Source organism: Polypterus senegalus, chromosome 11 (genome assembly GCF_016835505.1).
Source record: "Polypterus senegalus isolate Bchr_013 chromosome 11, ASM1683550v1, whole genome shotgun sequence".
Classification (NCBI taxonomy): domain Eukaryota; kingdom Metazoa; phylum Chordata; class Cladistia; order Polypteriformes; family Polypteridae; genus Polypterus; species Polypterus senegalus.
The window spans coordinates 107,481,102-107,505,628 of record NC_053164.1 but is presented as its reverse complement, the minus strand read 5'-3'; positions in this window follow the sequence as shown (position 1 = coordinate 107,505,628).

The window sequence follows — 24,527 nt, the reverse complement described above, 5'->3', positions numbered from 1 at the left end:
GTGACAAGGGTCATGAAGACCCTGCGTGCCCAAAGTATGCGTGCTAAGTGCTACTTCTTGTTTTAAGGTTACTACACAAAAAACCACAAGTGTGGACTCATCCAGCCCCAAACTAAGGAAACTAACAGATGTATTTCACCTGTAGATTTCTGTTAGTGCTGATTCAGGCTAATATTTTGAAATACTTGTCTAACTAAAGTCATAAGACAAAAACCCTATAAAAATTTGGGACACCAACCCCTCAGGGCAGACGAAGGGCAGGTGTCCTAGGACTGTGCTTCTCTGTCATTTTACCTTTGCCTGGTGTGTATCAATTAAAGATTTTTACTAACTTTAATTATATCTCTCTGTCTTCAGTCACAAGAAACAACACTATAGAAAAAGTGTCCACATAGAGCATAAGTGTTCTTTGAGAGCTTCATTCATTTTGATGAGACAGATGCATGATCACACTAACAAGCTTGCTTCAATTTAACTAAGAGACAAAGTAAAGTTATTAGATATTACCCTTTAACAGAAATTAAACCATAACATGTAAATGCTGAAAGAATTAAGCAGCATTGGTTATAAAACCTTTCAAAACTTTAGCTTTAATTTACTAGAAAACCACCTGTGAACCTTAATTACCTTACACCTTTTGTTACAGCAATCTTTCATTAATAAGCTGAGTGCCAAATGTAAAAAGAAGGAAAAGCCACCTGCAGACAGGAACATTTTTTACTATTCCATTGCTCTTTAAGATATTGTACTTACCTGCCCTGTTACTTTGGTTACATAGTAGATGCCTAGTAATATTTCATACATACATTATATTCGTAAATCAAATATTAGTCTATTTCTTAGATTAATTTCTTATTATTAGAAAATGTAGCTTAATTTATTTTGTACATTTATATTGTTCTACTATATTAGTTTTAACAGCTGTGAATAAAACACATCATTTCTCCTTTTGAAATCTTGATGGGTATTTTCACTTCTGTTTCTAGAATAATCCGTTAATTATCCTCAAAACTCCACTCCTGAATAACTGAAAAGCTGACATCAGCTTCTTTCAGAGTCAATTTCGTAAATCAAAAATGGATGCTGAAACCTTACTTTACAGAATGCTTATTGCTTATTGAATTCTTATAGAGCTTTTTATCTCATGTAAGATTCCTAGAAAGCTTTGTGTGTTTGCAATTAACGGCTACATTCTGCAGCTCACATTATATTTATTGCTGAAAATGTGATGTAGTTTTTATGGAATCCAAACAGTTCAATACTCAATTTTTGTCTGTCCGGACAATAATGGCTCCCCGATTGATTGACAAGCATGGGTGAATATATACATGAGCCCCTGCTTTACAGACAGGCTAAATTTAGAAGAGATCTCCTCTGTGTTATTAGGAAGGATTTCCATTCTATATTAAGAAGTGACATTCTCTATTGTAACAAAAGAAGCACCTATGAACAGTAGCTGGTACTTGTTTGTGTGCCCCAGCACATGTGAGTAAGGAACTATGGCATTATGACCTTCTGAGAGTTGTTTATAATGATCTCACAAGACTGGCTTATAAAACTATGAGCTAATTTCTAAAAAAACTAATACAAGAGAAATCTAGAATGAAGAAATAGAAGATTGGGTAAGAATGTGAATAAATATCATGTCATATGCATGCACATACATGCTTTGATAACATCTTGCAGTTAAATAAAATGTCAGATATCGAATAACATTGAATGTAAGTAAGCATCAAAAAACATTGGATATCTCTCTATTATAATAAAAAATCTTGGGTTAAGACGTGATCTTCTTGGATAGACACATTGACATCCTGCGAGACTAGACTTTACAACCTTTGGAAGCAAGACACGTGAGACGGTCACTTTTGCATGTCACACCCTACTTACAAACAATTTAAAACAAGATCACAGACATCTAACCTCTCAGTTGTTGGACTGCTGTTGGCAGACACACTTCATGTGCTAGCAGCTCTTAAAAATGTTATATGTTCTAGATGGCACGTCAACGATGAAAGAGCAGCTATGTGCAAATTCTGAAAATAAGGAAAGTAATAATCAGCCCGGACCAAGTAGCACTGAAAACCTCGTAGGTCAAATTGGGGTTAGAAATAAAAGACTTCATAAAGATTTTCAAAAACGTTGGCACAATACGCATGCAGAGCAGGATAGAGATTATGAAAGCAGTGGAATTCGAAAGGGTTAAAAAAAAATGTTGGCATGATACACATGCAGAGCAAGTTACAGATTATGAAAGTAGTAAAATTCGAAAGTATCAAAAAAAAAGAAATTAAAGATCACATTAGCACAAACAAATGGAAATTATTACTCAGTGAAATAATGGAACAGCAAAAACATATCAAATATATGGACATAAGTGATATGTCAGAAGTATGTAGATATTGTAAAGCTTTAAACTTTAAATCAAACTCGTGTTGCCATCAGGAAAAAGTAGCGTTGCCTCCCAATGAATTGGCGTATCCTCGAGAATTAAAAGATTTGTTGTCTGGTGAAAGTGATATCCAAAAACACTACAGGCAAAAAATCAGAGTCTACAATAATCTTTTCATATTCACATCATTCAATGCTCAAAACATAGATTTACACAATAATGGACCATATGCTACGAGAATCTGAGGTTCCGTAACAATTAAAGCTACAACAAGTTTAATTTCAAAGAAACCACAATTTCGTCAGGTGTATATTTATGATCATGAAGAAGCGATGTAACATAGAATCGTAAGTGTATGTAACAATTCCCATGAAAATAACCAAACCTGGGGGTGGGCGAGCAAAGTGACCGGGGGCCGGACCCCCCAGTATTAAATAAGAACAGAACAATTTCTTGAAGCAGTTCGGAGGTGTTACTTTTGGAGTAATTTTTATACTTCACTGTCTTACACTTTAGACATCATTACTATGACCTTCTATGCTAATCTTCTAAAGTATGTTCTATATCCTTCAAAGGGTGAAATAGGTGTCATAATCATTTATCCCATATGCAGTGTGAATGCCCCTTCAGCTGGACAATTTTAAAGTTTACCTTCATTGGTGAAAAACAAAATTACTTTTACGACCCTACAAGTTCACCACAAATCCTATGCAGATATTACACAAATAACAAACCGGTGGGAGTCTTTCATTAATTAATGTCAACATTTGCTTTAATTATACTGCTCTTACTTCTATGAGAGGCTAATAGTATATTTTGAAGTACTGCTAAATAATGCATATCCACCCTGATGTTACCCTGGGCTGCTTAGAATCTTGTAACAGGATGCTGGCTGGCCAAAGCTATCACTGCAGATGCTGATATGCTGATATATTTCAGCTGAAGCATTTTTTCACTATAGCACCATGTACATCCTAAGCTACCTAAGAAAAGTATTTCTAATGCCAGTTATTTATTTAGTTTGTATTTATTTGTTCATGAATACACTATTGCATTCAAATAAATGCAAATAAACATTAATACAATTAACAGAAACAGTAGTTTATTGTGCTTTTCAATAACACATTAATACAATGCCTATAAAATGTTCATCCCTTGGAAGCTTTCAGATTTTATTTTTATGCAATAGTGTTGATTGTCAAAGCTATTTCCTTAGAAAAATGGGCCGTGCTTGTTGGGTTCCTTTTTTGGAAAACTAAATTTATGGAAATTCACTGTGCAGCTAGCTTAGACAAACTTTTTTTCAACATTCACATGGACTTTCTCCACAAGCCATCTTAATTTCCAGATTTACAGTGTGGAAACTGACAGTGGAAAGCTGTGAACCCTTAACATCTGGATTACAATGGCCCTCAGAAGTATTCTCTTCATGGCTTTAGCTAAAGGAGGACTCCTTTTCCTCGATGGCACACAGTGTGTTTATTAACATTGCAAGCAGAGTCTTTCCTGATGATGTCAGCTGAGCTCTCTCTCTCTCAGCCTTCACCATACTGCACAGTGCCACTTCCTCCACACTCCACCCATCCACAATGCAAAGGCTGCCAACTACGTCAACTACAGTATATTGCCATAGACTCACACCACAACCTATCTCAGTTTACAGATTTGGATTATGGTAAGTGAAGATGGTAGTCGCCAATTTTTTATGTCTGGATTACAATGATTCTTAGTCTTTTTACAGTTTAAGATAAAGGAGGACTACTGGCCTCAGCAGAGATTGTTTCTAAACACTGCAAGCAGAGTGCCTCTTGATGACGTCAGCTTAGCTTTGTACTCATCCCCCTCCTCAATACACAACGCGGCCTTCACAAAATCAATGTTACTGTCCTGCAGTGGCCAAGTCTGAGTCCAGATTTCAGTCCTATTGGAAATATGTTTCTAGAATTGAAAAAGGCTGTTCACGCATGATCCCCGTGACCCTGTAGTTAGGATATAGCGGGTTGGATGATGGATGAATGGATGGATGTTCACGCATGATCCCCGTGTAACCTGACAAAGCTTGAGCAGCTTTGAAAAGAAGAATTGAGAAAAAGTGCAGTGTCAAGATAGGTACACAGACTAAAGGATGTCAAGACTACCAAAACTGAATCCACTAAATACTGACTTGAAGTGTTGCTCTGTTTGCCTCATCTTTGTCAGGGTTCCCTTCTCACTGCATTTCTTTGTTTTGTACAGTATAGAAGTTGATAACCTGTACAGCCAAATCTACCACCGAAACCTGTCTGACACCCAGCCTCTGAAGATACAGTAACTTTCGACTGCTTCTGTGTGTCCTTGCTTAATCTTCCAATTCCTTCACAATGGTATTAAGGGTATCTGTTAGCTGTAGTAGTGCACATACTGGCTGGAGTAACTCAGCAAGCTTGTTTGGATCGACTTACTCCTCAGGCTTTTCCAACAGCTTTTGGCTAGGTTTTTTTCTCAGAGTCAAATGGCATGTGTCCCTTGTGTGTATACCCAGTAAAAAGTAGTGAAACATCATGGGACTTGGAGTATGGGTGGACATTCATAAGACTCCTGAGCTGAAGACGCCTGGCTAATAAAATTTAGGTCATGTCACTACCGATCTGGCCTTTCAGCCAATCATGGCCATCTTCCCTTGGTGAAGAGATATACAGTTATACCTGTCAGATGGTTTTAAATTGTTTTCCAGAGGCTCAGGCCCTACAACAGTACATACTTTAAGATAATCTCATCGAGTTGAGCATTGTCAAGGATGTTAAATACGGTATCTCCTTCAAACTTGAACTGTTTGTGCAGCTCATACACCAGTGCATGGATCAGGGCCCAGTACCTTTCATATTTCTTCTTACAATAACATATTCAAATGAAGTCTGCTATACGTGGATTTTCCATTCCTTTTGGCTGATTTCTTTGTCTATTCTTTTCTGGTGTTTCACTGTCATTATGTGCATGAAGATTGTAGGTCTGGGTTTAACCACAAAAATGCATTAATGTCAGGTTCCTGTCACACAAATGGCCAGAAGTCCTCATGACAATATCAATCGTGGCCTGTAAGGGGGCATAGCAGCACCCCAAACACCTAGACACAACTAAACCATACAGTCACAGGTTCAAATACAAAATATTTGTATTGCACTAAATGCCTTTTATAGGTTTTTCTGCTACCCATCAGAATCACAATTCCCTTTGCTTTTCTCCTCTCTCCTCCATTCTGAACTAGTAAATGTTGTCCATCACCTCCCAACTCTGACTCTCAAATCGAGCTGAGGTGACTTCTTTTATTTTGGACCCAAAAGTACTTTCAGTGTCATAGCATTGCACATTGGAAGCATTTCAAAGTCAATGTGGAAGCTCCACAAAACAGGAAGGTCATCTCCTGGCAGTGCCACTTGTTGGCACCCAAGGACCCAAACAGGGCTGCTGTTCCTGTATCAGGGCGCCTTGAGTGGCAGCCATTCCAGCAGCTCCGTGTATGACTTTATCTTTCTACATTTTTTCTCTATTTCACTGATCACTCCTACCACTTTCTTTTATGTGGACTTGTTCCCTGGAACACTTTTTACTACTTTTACTACCTGGACATGGATTTTTACACACCGAGACTAGTCTATTCAAGTAGTCGATTTCAAGCGCTGAGAACAAATGCCCACACCAGCGTGGTTCCCTATTTACCTGACAAAGTAAGAAGGCGGTATTGGGTCAGCAGAACCGGCGCTAAGATAAAAGCCAAGCGTCTAGTGAGAAAGTGGCGCTACAAAACTTTGGTGCCTTCTGTGATCCTGGGAAATGTGAACTCATTACCAAATAAGATCGACAAACTGGCTGCGCTGGTGAAAAATGTCAGGACCTACAGAAAATGCAGTTTGCTGTGTTTTAGTGAAACGTGGCTAACAACTAACATCCCAGATGCTAACATGGAGCTACCCAGGTTTAGCACAGTTAGAGTGGACAAAGACGCAAGTACCTGCAGAAAGCAAGGTGGTGCAACTCTGGACATGTAAACATTAAAATCTCCACTTGCTTCAGAGACATCAAACTGTTGGCCATAAATTTGTGTCCCTATTACTTGCCCAGAGAGTTTGGACACATCATTGTTGTTATTGTTTACATCCCTCCTCGGGCGGACATGGAGATAGCGGGTGACATACAAACACAGCACCCCTCAGGCAGAGCAGGCGACTGCTTTGGAACTACGGACTGGGATATCCTGCAGGGGTCACATAGTGAGGACATTGAGGAGGTTGTTGACTGCACTACTGACTACATCAACTTCTGTATGGGCATTCTGGTTCCAGTAAGAACAGTACGCTGCTATGCTAACAACAAGCCATGGATTACAAGTGACATCAAGGGCCTTTTGAACCAGAAGAAAAGGGCTTTTAAAGGCGGTGATCAGCATGAGCTCAAGTGCGTGCAGAAGGGACTCCGAGTCCAGCTTGGACAGAGGTAGTGGTGCTGTAAGAATTATGTTTCTGGACTACTCTAGTGCCTTCAACACCATCCAACCTCTGTTCCTTAGGGACAAGCTGACAGAGATGGGAGTAGATTCATACCTGGTAGCATGGATCGTGGACTATCTTAAAGACAAACCTCAGTATGTGTGTCTCAGGAACTGTAGGTCTGACATTGTGGTCAGCAACACAGGAGTGCCACAGGGGACTGTACTTTCTCTGGTCCTGTTCAGCCTATATACATTGGACTTCCAATACAACTCGGAGTCCTGCCATGTGCAAAAGTTTGCAGACGACACTGCTATCGTGGGCTGCATCAGGAGTGGGCAGGAGGAGGAGTATAGGAAACTAATCAAGGACTTTGTTAAATGGTGCGACTCAAACCACTTACACCTGAACACCAGCAAGACCAAGGAGCTGGTGGTGGATTTTAGGAGGCCCAGGCCCCTCATGGTCCCCGTGATCATCAGAGGTGACTGTGTGCAGAGGGTGCAGACCTATAAATACCTGGGAGTGCAGCTGGATGATAAATTGGACTGGACTGCCAATACTGATGCTCTGTGTAAGAGAGGACAGAGCTGACTATACTTTCTTAGAAGGCTGGCGTCCTTCAACATCTGCAATAAGATGCTGCAGATGTTCTATCAGACAGTTGTGGTGAGCACCCTCTTCTACGCGGTGGTGTGCTGGGGAGGCAGCATAAAGAAGAGAGATGCTTCACGCCTGGACAAACTGGTGAGGAAGTCTGTTATACCTTCATTGTTATCATTCTTTAATTTAATATTGTTCTTTATCAGTATGCTTCTGCTGAAGTATGTGAATTTCCCCTTTGGATTAATAAAGTATCTATCTATCTATCTATCTATCTATCTATCTATCTATCTATCTATCTATCTATCTATCTATCTATCTATCTATCTATCTATCTATCTATCTATCTATCTACAGAACTACAAGTCCCATGCAACCCTGCAGGTGTCCAACAAGTCCCATGCAACCCTGCAGTGTCTAAACTGGGACCATAAGGGTGGAGCACTACTACCTATATTACTGGGGAATGAACTGTCCCTAGTACACATATTCTATCCGTCTATCCATTAGTCTTTCTCTCCATCTGATATTAGAACTGGGACCTATCACAGCTTGGTTGCACCTCCATCCAGGAAGTCCTTCTATTATAGTCTCCTGCCTAGGTAAGACATTGCTCAGGATGCCTGTCCATCTATTATGGAATGTACAGTATATTATCAAAACAACAAAATGCAAACTAATTAAACATAATAACACTAAATACAGTATGTAATACATAGAAAAAAAAAAACAAACTGAATAATAATAAATAACAATATAAGAATATTTAAAAAAACAAAAAGATTAAACAAAAAATAAAAAAACTTTTACCCAGAGATGTTACCCTTGCTGAAACATAACAGTAATTCACAAAGATACCAATATATCAGAAGAACGGTTTGTGAGAAGTACTCTGATGCCTGTCTGTAGCCTTCTGTGAAACCTGGCACATGCTCTGTTGTGGTATGGGTGTGTCAAGATTTTCTGGATAACGTAATTATACATTTATGCCTAACAAAATAAGTATTTTTTTATTTTGATTTTAGTGTGACACTATCTTGTAATTTCACAGATATCATCAAATTGTTAATAGTTATTAAGAATATTGTCAGTCACATTGTATTATGGCGTCATCAGTCATCATATAAGATGGAAGTGTGCTTCAGCTGGCATTCAAGCATTATGATTAAAAACGTCTGCTCACTGCTTTTGCTCAGTTCTTTTAAGGTTTTGGTTGATAATTTTTTACCCTTTTGGTAACAAACCTCTACCTGTTGTTTGACCTCTCTTTTGGGAAACCATCCTCCCCTGCTCGTTTTGAACTGTCCTTTCCAGAACAAATGCCTGTTTTTTTTTTCTTTCCATGTTCTTTGTCTACTGCCTAAGGTTATTTGTTTCAAAACTGACTAGTCATTGTTTGCTTCAAAACAATCACCACAGGGTGCATTTCAGCCAATGGTGTCAGAGATCTGTTGAAAATCATTGGAATCATTTACTACTTAGAAATTTAAACAGAAACAGCTAGAAAAATGTTCACCTTTCTGCAAGATAATAATCCCCAAATTAAGGACTATTTGGACAGAAACCCTGCAGGTGGAACACAAACAGTGTTGGAAGGCTCCCTTGAAATAATTGAACTGAACAAAATTAAATCTTTGTAAGATCAGTTGGACAAGGAGAAGACTAAAAACAATGAAAACTCGAAAGAAGGGTCAGGGGAAGTATCGCAAGAAGCTTGAAAGAATTCACCACTGGAATTCTTGAAAAAAATCTAGACAACAGTGTGCCAAAGCACATTTCTTCAGTTCAGCATTCTAAAGGAGGCCAAATAAAATGTCAACTGGCTTTAAAAAACAAGACATTATCGTTATTCTTCTGTAATTTGTATCTGTGTTTACTCCATTTGTACTGTATATACTGTAGTGTTTTCACAAGTAAATAGATGTTTACTGCTCAACTAGCTTTAAAAATATTTTTCTTGAGTGGTGTAGGGACATTTGCACAGTACTATACATCTACACTCCATCACCTATGCCTTAACACAGTGAACGCTTTTCAGGAAGAAGATAGGCACCAATAATGATGCTAAACCTATAAAGTCATGTTTCTTTTTTAAAGACAGCAGTGAAGATGTAGAAATGATGTATTTGTTCATTTATTCCTGTCTGCAGTGGTGGGGGGATTTTTTAAAATTTAAAATTTTTAAATTACTGGATTTGTACCAGAATTATTGTGACAAAACTATTTATTATATTGCATTTTCAACTTTTACTTTGTATTACGGGCTTTTGCTACCTAACTGTACACCAGTCCTTCATTATTTGTAATCACTCCATACAAAACTTATTTCTATTTAAGGATCCAAAGCTCACTATCTATTCTATGTCAAAACCTGTATGTTCTGAATCTGCATCCAAAAAAATGTTAAAAGCACGCATATCAGCAAATATTTAAATTGCTCACCTATCCAGAAAAGATGAAGAGCACTGTCTTCTCTTAGGGCTACAGTTTATGCTCTTACTGATTAAAAGTGTTGTGGTTTTGAACTTTTTCTATTATTCGTTTTTTTTAAATGTTTTGAAAAAATTGGGTGAGAAGAGTGTAACTGCCCCTCCACCATCCTCTGATCTCCCCACCAAAACACAGTTCAGTTTTTCAATAAATGAGTCAGCATTCATTTTACAATTTTCAATTGCTAACCATTATATCCATTCATTATGTGTTTTAACATATAATGATATATTAAAATGTGAATGAATGGCCATTCCAATGTAGAAGGAAATGTACTTGGCTTTTAAAGGTGAATTTAATAACTGTGTTTACTTCTGTACTACAACTAAACACATGCATCATTGAGTCTATGAAGTGTTAAACAAGCATAGGTCATTAGTGTTTTTTCAATGCTTTATATTATGCAAGGCTGTAGTACAGATGCTTCAGTTTGTATGGACATTACATTATTCAATTGGTTTCAAACCCTTTTTGACATGTAAATGTCAGAGTCTGGATTTGCTTAAGTACACCTATTTTTCTTGGCATTCAACAAGCCATTTTTATTGCATTAACATTGCATTTAACAATATGTAGAGTGCAAAACACATGAAAACTTGGCTGAGGACAAGTACATTACATGTGTGCAGATTTGGGCGTGCATGATGTGTTCATCTAACTAATATTCCTGACCATAAGAGTGAATTGTTAAAGTTAATAATAAGTTCAAACAAAATAAGTGACAGTGATTTAACTTTCATAAAATCAAGACAGGATTAAGACTCTAATCTCACTACGTCTACAGAATACTGACCCCAACTCTCTCTTCTGTTTCTTTTTCCGGTTTCTTTGTGGTGGCGGCCTGCACCACCACCACCTACTCAAAGCATCATGATGCACCAACATTGATGGCATGAAAGCCAGAAGTCTACGTGACCATCATCATCAAGTCCTTCCATGAAAACCCTAAATACAAAGAGGACTGTTTGATTTATGTTAGGTAGATTGCCCAGAGGGGACTGGGCGGTCTCTTGGTCTGGAACCCCTACAGATTTTATTTTTTTCTCCAGCCTTTGGAGTTTTTTTGTTTTTTCTGTCCACCCTGGCCATCGGACCTTACTCTTATTCTATGTTAATTAATGTTGACTTATGTTTATTTTTTATTGTGTCTTCTATTTTTCTATTCATTTTGTAAAGCACTTTGAACTACATTTTTTTTGTACGAATATGTGCTATATAAATAAATGTTGATTGATTGATTGATTGATACATCTACAGAATACATACCCACAGGGCTGGATTAAGGTGGGTGCTATTGATGCTGCAGCATTAGGTCCATTCCTGAAATAGGCCCAGATGAAAACAGACGAGAATTTTCCAGAAGCTGAACAGTTTTCCTTTGCTATATTAACCTCAAAATAATTCTTCGAATTACATATTATACAGTTACTATTGTTCTTTATGCTGTGACGTAACTATAACATCGTTGTGTTTATTGTTAACTGGAGATTTCAAGTTAATGCTATCAATTTTACGTTAAACAGTTTACTTAGTAATTTAGTGGAATTTTTTGCAATATCTTGGGGATTCTTGCCACTTTATTCTTGTTCAGTAGGTGCGACATAGTAAATTTTTCACCTTGAAAGTTAGTTGTACAGTAAAAATCGATGGCTATTTATATGGTTATCTGTAAAGGTAAAACTAAAAGCTGGCCCACGGACCTGGCATGGATGTTTAGAATTTTTTAAATCGATAGGATTCTGGTCTATTATGAAATTTAAATCGTGGTCAAATTTTTACCCTCAAGAGCCTGAACTGAGTCACTTTGACCCAATGTCTCTGCAAATTCATTTTTTTACTCTGTTTCATAAGAGAATTGTGAACTTTTGAGTATTTCATTGTTAGGTTTTCTGCATTAAGTTCACTTTTCAGACAATTGCTATTGAATGTTGATGTTACATAGTTTGATGTTAATCTCGAGTTGTTCCAATACTACGTCATTATAATTATTCATTTTCAATATAGGCTGGCTGGTTGCCTTGCAAGCAATTAAGGCTCCTTGGTCGGTCTGAGTGCGCATGTACGGTGAGTGTCAAATGGACATGCATCAATGGCGAGAAAAAATAGGCCGTTTTTGCACTGCAGCATCAGGCCCAATTTCGGCTTAATCCGGCCCTGCATACCCACCAGGCATACAATAACACTCACAAATTATGAACATCAAATTTGCAAATAATAAATCTGGTACATGAATTACAGTAGAAGAACATCCAAAACTTTTTTCTTTGTTTGTGTAGTGCAATGAATGTAACAAACTGATAAATGATAAGTACAACATCACATCTGCCGTAATTAAACTTTTGCTCTGATATCACAATTAAAGAATATCAATGAAACATTTTAAAAGGTCTATGCCACTTTCTAGTAAAAATATGATGTATAACTGCATGTTTCTGTGGTGGGCTGGCTCCCTGCCCGGGGTTTGTTTCCTGCCTTGCACCCTGTGTTGGCTGGAATTGGCCCCAGCAAACCCCTGTGACCCTGTAGTTAGGATATAGCGGGTATGATAATGGATGGATAACTGTATGTTTTGAGGCCAAAAAAATAAAAAAATAAAAGACCAGAAGGGGGATCTTTGCTGGGATTTGGTTTATTTGTAAATCTCATTTCCTGCAGTTGACTCATTATTTACCATGTTTTTGGTTGTTCACGTCTATGTTGGTGACTCTGCAGAACTAGACTGTTGATGTTCAAGCTGATAGAATTGGTGATACCAGTCCCTTCTTGACAATCTATAAGGTCATTCTCATTAGTCTCAACTGCAGTACTTTATTTATTTCTATTTTTTATCTGTGACCGTGAAATTAATAAAGTGGGTTCAAACATGATGGCTGGATAAGTAAGTGGCTGGAAGAAAAGAACAAATACTGACATTATACTAACTGTCCATGTTGAAACTTCCTTTCATATCTGATACTGATGTATGATACTATAAATGGAAATAAATAACATTCTCAAGCCCATGTACCTCAAGACAGGAGGTCAGAGCTTGCCCCACTATCCTTAAATTCATGTGATGGACAAGGTGCCAATCTATCACAGAACCCTCTCAGTCACTCTCACATACACACACACACACACACACACACACACACACACACACACACACACACACACACACACACACACACATATTGGGCCAGGAGTACCCATGTAGATACAGAGAGAATGCACCCACTCCACAAAGAAAATGATTGGGCATTTGAACCCAAGATACATATCTTGTGAAGTAGTTGTTGTAACCAGTGGGTTGCCAATGCCCTTAAAAGAACTGTTGTTTTAGCCTGATGCAAAGGGAATGAAAATATTACACTTAAGTTCCATTTACAGCTTTGCCTTTGAGAAAACATCATAAAGAATACCATTGCTGCATCAAAGCTGAATCCACTATTTTAAATTAATTTTCTTCTTGTGTGTGTCATATATTTAGTCTATGAAAGGGCTGATGCATCTCTACTCCTATGGGACTTCCACCCACATTGTATTTTACTTTGAATGGATATATTTAAACCTTACAATGAGTGATACTTGCTGTATAATGTATTGTGCAGTATCTAAAGGAAAGTTAAAATTGCACAAATATTTCACTCTAGATAATACTAAATGTTTTTCTCTGCCTGACTAAATTCCAAAAAATGTATATAGGATCTTAAAAATGCAGAAACTGAATTAGATTAAGTTGGTTCAGGAAAACAGTAGATGCAATAATCATCCTGTTTTCTTTCATCTTTAAATTTGTCTACTATGTATCCTTATACTGTACTCTTTGTCTAGTATGCACAGTTTCAACTCTTCTCAAAAGTTAGAGGTTGTAGTCTTTAAATCTGTACCTTTTAAAGTAAGGTATGCAAATCCTCAGAAAGGATTTATTTTCACAAGTGCCTTTCATTGTATCATTATAAAATGTGTACATTTATTGTCACACTTGCTCCTCCTGCTTGTGACATCTGAGACAGAAGCAAAAGGCTAACCAGTACTGAAACCATGGATGCCATAAAATGTATTCTGTTTTGTTCTAGTGCTCTACCAGAAGTCATAAAGAAGTAGTGCTCCCAAAATAGGTAATGGGAAGTGTGACCAATGAGATCTACAGTGGAAGAGGTCTGAGATGTAAGCCTCCAGAGAAGGTTTAAAGTTAAATAAAAGAGATCCACTCTATTGGACGGGACTTAACTTACAAATGTAACCCTGAAAAATAATTCTCGTTTAAGGCCAATTCTGTAGCAATAATCCCAAATGTTTTCAGTTTAATAGCTGATCTCTGATTAGGTAATTTATAAAAATAAAAATATATTTTTCAAATAAATAGTGATATCCCATTGCCTAATGTTACAGTCAGTCAGTCATTCTCTAACCCACTATATCCTAACACAGGGTCATGGGGGTCTGCTGGAGCCAATCCCAGCCAACACAGGGCACCAGGCAGGAAAAAATCCCTGGACAGGGCGCCAGCCCACTGCAGTTCACACACACACACACACACACCCACACACCCACACACCAAGCACACACCAGGGACAATTTAGAATCGCCAATGCACCTAACCTGCATGTGTTTGGACTGTGGGAGGAAACCCATGCAGATACGGGGAGAACATGCAAACTCCACGCAGGGAGGACCTGGGAAGTGAACCCAGGTCTCCTTACTGCGAGGCTGCAGTGCTACCCCTGTGCTGACCTCTAATGTTACAAATTTTTGATATTGTTTCTTTATAAAATTCCAATAAATCTTTTAAACAGTATTGTCTTTGTCAGGTCTACTGTTGTACCAGGGCAGATGTGTTCTGTCATGTAAATTTGGAAGTTGTGACACCTAACAAACCTGAGAAATCCCATTATAAATTCAGAAGTTACTACTAACCACAGATGTCTGTTATATTGAGGCATGGTGTGATTCTTGACCTAGTTGGGCATTAAAAATAAGTCAACAACGATGTACATTAGCAAAATGGTGAGAAAGTTCCCCACTTGTCCTTAGGATAAATTGGAGCACATACTCAACAAGGTGTTCAAAGTATAACACAGGGATTCTGGCCCATATTGATCCCAGTGTGTCCCACAGTTGCTGAAAACTAAATGGTGGAGGATCTCTACCATGAAGAAATTGTTCCATCTCATTTCATAAATGTTATACTGGATTGTATTGTAGTGACTGACTGGAATGATCTTTGCATTAAACTAAATTCATAATCATGCTTCTGGTACCATTCCAGCTCTTTTCTAGTCTTGCAACAAGTATCCTTATAGTGAAAAGGTACAATAAATGTTCATTCATGCCACGAAGAGATGTCTCTGGCCAAAAACAATACCCTTTAGTTTTCAGACTTGCTAATGTTACTAATACCACAGAACACAATGTGCACCAAAAAACATACAACACACTATTATAGCCTCTTCATCCACCTATATTGTTAACATCTGTCAAGATGGACATATGAGCTAAAAGGGTTTTTACCATATCGTAATCCTCCGATTATGTGATTAGCAGAAAACTGAATTTCTTTGACCAAGTGAGAGATTTTCATTGTTCCAGTGTTTGTATTTCTTAAAATATGGCATCTTGCTTTTTCATATAGTAGTGGAGCTTTGTTGGGACGTTGGCTGAAATATCCTTAATGCAGGAGATCTGCAAAATTAGTTTGGGATGATATTAGCGACTGTAGGTTCTTATTCCAACACAATTGCTTTATTAGAAAACCATCCTTGCTAATAACAGATCTTATTTAATTTTATGGTTTGTTAATGATTTTATTCTACCATGTCAGTTCATTATTATATCATTGACTTTTTTTCCTTTTGACTGACATCATCCAAAAGATTTGTAGTCTGAAACACATGAGTAATTCCTAGTCGTTCACTTTTTTTCTTCAGGTTTCCTCCAAATGTTTTCATAAGCCAGATAGTTCACAATGAATATACACAGGTGTGATTACTAACAAGTTACATGGAGTACTGCTGCTTAGTTTTTTAATCTTCATGTTATTGCTAATACGGAGAAATTATAAACAGTCGATGTTTAAGACTAAAATAAGCAATTAGGGGTAGGGAACCTGAACAAGCAAGACAACTTGGAACAAAAACCTGCAGTCACTATAGCCCTCCAGGACCATTTTTACAGACCACTGTTTTAATGTTTGATGAGTTGTATAATCACATACAGAATGCATTGTTAATACTAGAAATTTACTGACTATAGCCCATCTATTGCTGTATAAACATCAGGTCAGGATCATTCAGGCCCTATTATTAACAGTCTATTTCTAAACAGAAATCAGTCTGCTGGATACTTTTTTTAAAAGCATTTGTTATACTGTAGGAGTTGAATTTGAACCCTGGTTCGATGAGCACCTAGTATGTGATGCAGGTGCACTGTTAAAAGCAACCCAACTTCATTATTTGCTGCATCTGTGCTGAGTCAAATATTCTTCTGAGCTTATGCTTAATGGCTGAAGGTGCTATTTTTTATTTACTATGATAAAGGTTTGAGTTATTAAGAAAAGGCATTTTAAGTGACTTTATAGCAAAAAGGAAAATATAAGGTTTATGAGAAAAGATACATCTTTTAAAGCATGATTACTGCTCTATTGTTATGCTCAAGCTACGTTGCCTGTTGATGGACATGCCTGAACTAAGAAGGAAACATATAGTCATCCAAAGGGTTCAGAATGAAATGGACATGCATGTCATACACGTAGTGCACTTTTAAAACACCTAAAAAGTCACATACTCCTAAGTTAATAGGATTGTCAATCAGCCTAGTGGACTGTATTAATTGTGACCATTTAAGATATCAGAGTTCTGTCACATCCCTTTAGCAACTGGATGTAACCAATCATGTTAAAGGTTTTCTGATTATGTAATGAATTCCTTGGAATTGTGATCTACAGTAATCAATGAAGTATACAGTAAATATAGTGCAGCAGGCGCCTCTCCTTTGTAACACTTGCTAATAAGAAGCTGACTCTCCTGTAAGGGCTACCTCTTAAAAGACGTAAATAATAAAGAAGATTGAGTGATGCTTTCTCCTGCCATTGTTTCATTGCCTGAAAGGGACACCCAGTGGTGGGTGCCAGTAAATTTTTCCACAATACCCCTTTACATTTGTGCAAACCGCTCCTGTCCCATTGCATTGAGGCTGATGTATCTGATATCTACATAACTGCTTTAAATAACATTGTCAGCACATTTGATGCAGCCGTTGACAGAATAGTCAATGATATAAAAAGAAGTATACCTAATAAAGTGCCATTCAGTGTACAAGTGAAGAACACCATATGGTGACAAGTGAATTCACAGGGTCATTTCACCTCATACTTATCAGCATCTGAGCAATTCCTGATTACATTCTGATAAACCATGAGGAGAGCACAAAGGCCAATGACAGCTTTAACTAGGCCAAACAAGGGCCAGTGCCAGCTATTTTGGATGTAGTCGTCTGGTTGATCAGACGAATTCCCCTTTTAGAAGCCAAACTGTGGGTTACACCACTTCTTATATCATTGCAATGATGAAAAACATGGCAACATATGTCTTTAGTGATGCTGGCTCTGATATTTTCTTAAAGGTTAAGTAGATAATCTCCTCCATCCTTAAAAGCTGCATTATATAATGGTAATTATCTCTTACCGAAATCAATGATTACATGCTTGCAATTAATGTTTTAGATTTTAGTAGCTATTCCAAATTTCTTTTTTCAAAGCTACAGGACAAAACATTAAAAAACTACACTGCTTATCTAACTGTAAAATGATTTTGATAAATGTTTATGCATCTAATGTTGATGATAAGGAATTTATACAAAACTTATTTGCATCCATTCCCAATCTGAACTCTCATAAAGTTATAATGACGGGGGACTTCAATTGTGTTCTAAATCCACTTTTAGATAGGACTTCCTCCACAGGGAGAACGGCATCTAACACCGCAAAGATAATTACAAAGTTTATAACTGATCACAACTTATCAGACCCCTGGAGGTTTTTAAACCCAAATTCAAGAACATATTCTTTCTACTCACCAGTGCATCTTTGTTACTCAAGGATTGATTACTTCTTTGTAGACAATAACTTCTTGCCTATGATTAAATCTTGCGAATACGATGCTATTGTTATTTCTGACCATGCACCTATGATCTTGGAGCTAAAATTACTAAGCCCCATACACTCAATATTCTTCCTAAACTCCTTTTTTTATTTAAAAACATCCCAATATACATTAATAAATCATTTTTTAGGCAATTAGATTCAACAATAACCTCATTGATTTGGAATTCAAAACATCCACGCATCAAAAGAACGACCTTACAAAGACAAAAGGAAGAAGGCGGCATGGCTCTACCTAACTTCCAGTTTTATTACTGGGCAGCAAATATACAGGCGATAAGAACCTGGACACAAATAGAAGAACATACACAGGCATGGACCGCAAAAGAAGTAAAATCCTGCAGTACTTCTTTGTATTCCTTGCTCTGTGCTCCAATAAACACACGTTATTGGCAATATACAAATAACTCAATTGTGCTCCACTCACTTAGAATCTGGAACCAATATAGAAAGCATTCTAAGACGGAGAAGCTTCTATCTGTGGTACCTCTGCAAGAGAACCACCTCTTTCAACCTTCACAAACATATGCAGTTTTTAATATCTGGAAAAAATTTGGAATTAACTTGCTTAGAGATCTTTATATAGACAACATCTTTGCTTCCTATGAACAATTACATTCCAAATTTAACATTCCAGCTACACATTTCTTTCACTATCTTCAAATCAGGAACTTTGTTAAACAGAACCTTCCAGATTTTCCTCATCTTCCACCCTCATCCATGCTGGAAAAAATATTGCTCAATCTCAAGGACTTAGACTCCATCTCTACAATATATAAAATCATTTTACAATCCCTCCCTTTCGAAGATCCAAGAGGACACTGGGAAAAAGATCTCTCAATTAATATATCAGAAAAGGAACGGAAAGTAGCAATGCAGAGAATTCACTTGAGCTCCATATGCACAAAGCATACAATTATACAACTTAAAATTATATATCAAGCACATCTGTCTCGACTAAAACTCTCCAAAATGTTTCCAGGGCGTGATCCAACCTGTGAACGTTGCAACCAAGTCCCAGCCTCACTAGGTCACATGTTCTGGGCCTCCAACAAATTAACATTATTCTGGACAAAAATTTTAATTACCTTTCAGATAGCCTTGGACTCACAATCCCTCCTAACCCATTAACAGCTGTGTTTGGGGTTCTTCCAGAGGGGCTTAAAGTGGAGAAAGACAAACAAATTGTGATTGTATTCACTACACTGTTGGCACGCAGACTTATTCTGATAAACTGGAAGAATCCAAACTCTCCTCTTTTAAGTCAGTGGGAAACAGATGTGTTACATTATTTGAAATTGGAAAAAATCAAATACTCAGTTAGAGGATCCGTACAGACTTTTTTCAAAACATGGCAGGATCTAATCAGTAATATTTTAAAATAAGTTCATGAAGCATAGAGAATTTATTAATTTAGGTATGTTTAAAAGCTGCAAAATTTTTATGCCGTTTGGCTTGCTCTCTCTCTCAAGGGTGGGGATCGATCTGTTCTTGACTCTATTTTTCTTTTTGTAAAAACTTGATTGCTTTGTATGGAGTGCAATAAAATTAATAATAATAAAAAAAAACTACACTGCTACCTTTGCTAACCCATCATGGTGCCAATGCTGAAAGAACTAAATCTAATAGTGTACATTCATATTTCAGAAACATATATTCTGTCTATTTAAGCCACCACCTAATTTTACAGTAGGAATTATAATAGCATGTACTGTATATCAATATAAAAGGCATAGTATTCAATAGTATTTTAAGTTTTAAAGCAAAATACAGAGGGCATTAAATGATCAATATATTTAATACATTTTACTCTCTCTCTATCCTAAAAGGAGAGTGAAATTTCACTAATGGTTTCAGTAGTTAATAATGTAATGGAACTTCCTCTACCATTTACTAAACTCAGGCATCTTGAATGCGTAACTGGTCAGTGAAATGACAGCTTTGATGCTTTGATAGTGGGAATATGTTTCTCCAGACAAATAAAATATTATCTACTATCATGCTAATGCACATAGGAGTCAGGCTAACTGTTCTCGTAATGGAAATTACCCACTGAACCAGGGGTTGGCATTGGTGTCTAATGTCTTATGTCTTCCTTCCTCCATTGCACCATCATTCCATTGTTCACACTCCTGTACTTGCCACTTTCTGCTGGGATCATAAAACATCATGGACACCACTATCTTTAGTCTGTCACATTGTGGACTTGTGTCTGAAAAGAAGTTACTTTGATTTTTGTATCAAAGAACTGTTTTTATTGTTTGCCTATATGTACACAGGGTTACCGGGTGATGTCCCCAACTCTTTATTTGTGTGCTTTTATTACACTGTCTATCTGTCAATCCATCTATGGAACTGAGCAATAGCAGCTCAAGATAGTTTTCCTTAGAACTTATAAAAACACCACTCCTACATGTTAAACATTAATGAAACAAATTCTCCAAGGGTTAGAAAACTTTTTGATTTACCCTGTTACTGTATGAGAGCAGGAGATGCTCATCCTAATGCACCGGAAGGAGAGAAAAAGGACCGAGAAATGAAGCACAGAGCTGGTAAGATGAAAGAGAATATGGAAAAACATGGTGATATCTAAACCAGTAGGATAGAAAGCCGATTGTGAGCAAAAAAAATGCAAAACATAACTTAAAGCTGAAGAAAATGTTGTTAAGGTCCCTTACTATTTAAACATCCTTTTCCTAGATAACTAAAAAGAATTGCAAGGATTTTTATTATTTTTATCAAGAATCTTGGATGCTAGTTATATTGTAGGACCTCCTTAAATAGTTGTAGAATGATGACCAGCAGCAGTGTTGTCACCAAGAACAAAACAAAATGAGGAAGACAGGAAAACAAAGAGGTTCTGTGATGATGTCACCAGCAAAATGACAAAATATATCAACAAGGCTAGAACACCGTCCCTATATTCCCAGCAAGATGAAGGACCTGATTCTGAATTACAATAATAAGTTCAGGTTGAGGGTCACTTCTGGATCACCAACATCAGACAAATGAAAAATGAATAATAATGGGCTCAACCATCTCTTTTATTCATTTTTCCCTAGCCATAAACATGGTGGCAACGTCAACCTAGGTGGAATGCAAAGGCCCCCTAACCAAGTGTATGCCAGCCCCCATTAGAGCATTTATGCATGACTTAATAATCACAACAGTATTAAACTGAAACTCATCACCTGTGCTAGGATGAGTTTTAAGCCCACAAAATCAAGATCCATGCTGCTAAAGAAGGGCATGGTGGTTGACAAATTCTGCTTCTTATTATCAGGAACTACCATCCTATCCATAACAAAACAGCCAGTCAAGAGTCTGGGGAAGCTCTTTGACTCAAGTTTAAAAGACAATGTTGCCATTCAGAAGGCCATCAGACATCGAAGCCTGGCTCACAAGGGTCAACACGTCAGGTCTGCAGATTTAAGTTGTGGATTTATCAACATTCCATCCTGTGGCCTCTAATGATTTACGTGGTTCCAGTGAAAACAGTTGAGTCTCTCAAAAGCAAAATCAATGGTTTTCTCCAAACATGGCTGGGCCTCACCAGCAGCCTCAGCAGCATAGCTCTGTATGGGACCAGTAACATCTTGCAGCTTCCATTCAGTGACCTCATAATAGAGTTTATGGTTGCATGCACAAGACAAGCTCTACAATATAGCGACTCCAGTGACCAGAAGGTGTCATCAGTGGGCATTGAAGTAAGGAAAGAGTGAAGATGGAGGGCAGAGAAAGCAGTTCGGGTGACAGAATCATGCCAAAGACAAATTGTGCTTGCGGGCAGCATAGCAGTTGGCAGAGTGGGAGTTGGATGCTTTTAAAAGGCGCAGGTTGGCAAGGAGAGACATCATGTTATCCAAGAATAGGTTTGAGCAGGAGTGGAGGAAGAGCAGGTAAGCAGGACAGTGGGGCTCAGACAGCAAGGAGTGTGGACAAGGTGGGACAGTGTACTGTAGCGCAGGATTACCTAGTCTAACATAATGTGGGAAGACTTCCATCATATACAGTTCTTTGTGTAAGCTATCTACAATGCCCTACCCAGCCCAGCGAACCTACACGTCTGGGGCCAAAGTGAGAAACTGTCCGTCCTCTGTACTCTGGAAGTGAATCATTAGAACACCTCCTCAGCATCTGCCCAAAGTCCCTTGGGGTAGGCTGCTGCTCTGGCATCATGACCAGGTGCTTCGGGCAGTTGGCGAATGTATAGCAACTGCTATCTGTCCATCAAATACCATCACACTATAAAGATGATCTCCTTTGTGAAAGCTGGAGAGAAACCCTGCCCACAACCAAAAATGAGGATGGGCTTCCTTTCTACAGCCCCAAACTGGCAGCTGCAATTTGACATGGAAAAACAGCTGAAGTTTCCGCAAAATATTGTCAAGACATCACTATGGCTAAACATGATCATCATTTCTGAGGTAACAAAACACCAAATCATGCTGGAACTCACAGTGCCCTGGGAAGAGCATATGAAAGAAGCAAAGAAATGGGCAAAGTACTTGAAACTGGTGGAGAGTGCTGGGACAGAGGCAGGAAGACACTCTGTCAGCCAACAGAGGTTGGCCCATAGAGCATTTGCAAGCCTTCACTCTACAGTCCTCAATCAACTGGGCATTATAGGAGAGGCAAAGAGGGGGTCATTAAATCCATGAGTGAAGCCACATAGAAAACCACCTAGTGGCTCTGGATTTAGAGGGCTGATCTGTGGGCGGCTGCTACTGGGGTGCAATTCAGGAATTGATCAACCCCACCTGGGTCACCTGAGTGAGTGTGTCTGTTATTGAAAGACCCGAAACACCCCATGACCCCAGGAACATCACTGAAGACACATCCCAGGGCCTCTCAAAGATGTATTTTACACATTAGAAGAGGTCAAATCTAAAACATAATGTGCCCAAATTAATTATTTTGTCCAAAAAATGAGAGTCATTATTGTGTTCAAATGATTAAATTATTTCCAACACTACTTTCTAAAGACCTACACCACAGGCTATAAAGATGTTCAGTCATTCTTGACTGTTAGAATGAAGTGGCAACATTTAAATAACGTTCGGTCATTTATCTTTGTGTTTGTGCTGTGTTCTATCTAACCACTCTTTGAATGTAGTACAAGGAAGATACACCCGTGGAAGTCCTGCCTTTCATACAACTTTGTTCCTATTATAGAATGATCATAAAACCTTTCGCGATATCATAAATTCACCTAACAGTGCTAGTATTTAATGCCCATCCTAGCTTCTTTCAGCCATTTATGAATTTAGATAATATATACAATTTTTGGAATAAATAACTTGCCAGTCAAGGTGCCTCTGTGTTGCACATGCTTGAATGCGAAATCATCATTTATTTTTCAGTATTTTATTCTTTTGAGAAAACTGTAGTGCAGCTCACCAGTATTAACATTCTGACAGTATGTTTTGTTGGTCAAACAAAAGTGATCGTACCCTTCTATATATTACTATACACACCAGAAGTCATCAGTCAATAGTTAAGTTATCCACAATAATCATCTTATACCTTTGTATGACTGGTGAAACCCAACACTTTCATGTTCTTGTCCCACAGAGTGAATAGCCTTATATAAAGGTGATCACAATATCTTAAGGTAGTACCTTCCTTTAACATGGTTCTTTGCTTTGGGTCCCTTATGGCTAACCCCAATAACATAATTTTTCAGATTCTCAGAAGGTTATTTTCAAGGAGTTCACAAAATCTGTGTTCAAGATCTCAAAACACCAGGTTAACTCACCATGTCTATTACCAGCTGTATGGATTGCATTATCTTGCAAATTATGTCTTACACAAATCAGGAGAACTTAGTTCAGTTGCAGGGTCTGACCTCCTTATATTTCTGAATATTTAAAAATGTATTCAGTAAGAACTGGAAAATACATCACTTTTATTTAAATAAGGATGTTTGAAAAGCATTTCTAGAATTTCGAAATAGTAGTACAATTACATACTGTACTTGCATGTCTATAAGCAGAAACTCTGTTAGATCATTCAGTGGTCTGTATTTTGAACCTCCATAGAATTTTTTTCATTTAGTTGTACCTCAATTCTTTATATTACTCATTTGACTTTTCCTTGTTCCCCAAGGGTAATACATTGATTGTCAGAGATTAGCTGTGGGTTTCAATTTCAAGAGTGGAAAGTGAGGAGAGGAACCCAAGGAGAAGTTGAGAGGAGTTGGCTGTTTGTTTCGTGGACAATTCATATAAACAGCACACACCAGTTTGAATGAAACCAATGGCCATCTTACTGCTCCTACTTAAGGTTACATTAACATGACAGGAAAACAGGTTATGTGAAGGTGACTAGATTTATGAAATTGTATCCATAATATTGAAATATACTGTACTTTAAAGGCTTATTTACCACCAAGCCAAGGTTCCAACTTCATTAAATAGTGTATTTTTATGATTGGTCT